We start from the raw sequence: 1010 nt of genomic DNA on the forward strand, positions 1-1010 counted from the left end.
TCCAAGAGCTGCGAAACATTTGGGACAGTTGGAAGAATGACAAAAAGTAGAAGTTCAACCAACGATATGGTGATATAGCCCTCTTACTCCATGTCAAGACTGATATGCCTCTTCTCCAAACATTGATTCAATTCCAGAACTCGGGATATAGTTGCTTCACCTTTAACCGGGAGGACATGATGCCCACTATCGAAGAGTATACTACACTATTACACTGCGAAAACATCAGATTAGAGAGGACATATATCAAACACATCAAGGGTCAGCCTTTCAAGAACGGACTGGCAAAGATTGCAGGGGTTGATGAAAAATGGGTGACTGATCGACTCCGACACAAAGGTAACGGGGAAGGAATCGAGTAGATTCACATAAGGCAACTAATGAAGAACCACCCTGATGAATGGAAAACTATAGACCTTTTTGCACTAGGTTTGTACGATTTGGTTATCTTTCCGAAGACTTTGGGGTACATCGACGCAGCCGTGGTAGAGCTATTTGAGCAACTTCCAATGCGATTCAACCCAGCACCGGCCATCTTAGCCGAGACCTTTCGGTCTCTTAATCATTGCAGAAGAGCTGGTAGAGGCAGGTTCGTTGGCTGTGTTCAGCTCTTTCAAGTCTGGATTCACAGCCACTTCTGGAAGACTAACGGGGTTGCTTACCGCCGATTTAGCACCACCTATTCACCTTTGGGAGAGTTCATTACTATGAAGTGGCATGAAGGTGTTACAAAGGAAAAATGGATGAAGGTCATTTCACATCTTCAGGATCGGGACATTACCTGGAGAGCCCCCTGGTTGTTCCTCGGTGACGTTCTTTTCCGGTGTGGGGATTCTGATACTATGACCTTACTCAGACTTTGGGGTGCAGTTGGGTATGCTCCGTTGTTAGCACTTAGGCAGTATGGGGTACGTCAGTTTATCCCAGCAACAAGTGGACTAGCTAGATCAGAGTTTGTGTATCACGGTGACAGCTACAAGAAAATGATCAAGGAAGCAACCGATTCATGG

The sequence above is a fragment of the Hibiscus syriacus genome, unplaced genomic scaffold (genome assembly GCF_006381635.1).
Source record: "Hibiscus syriacus cultivar Baekdansim isolate YM2019G1 unplaced genomic scaffold, ASM638163v2 tig00000170_pilon, whole genome shotgun sequence".
NCBI classification, from domain to species: Eukaryota; Viridiplantae; Streptophyta; class Magnoliopsida; order Malvales; family Malvaceae; genus Hibiscus; species Hibiscus syriacus.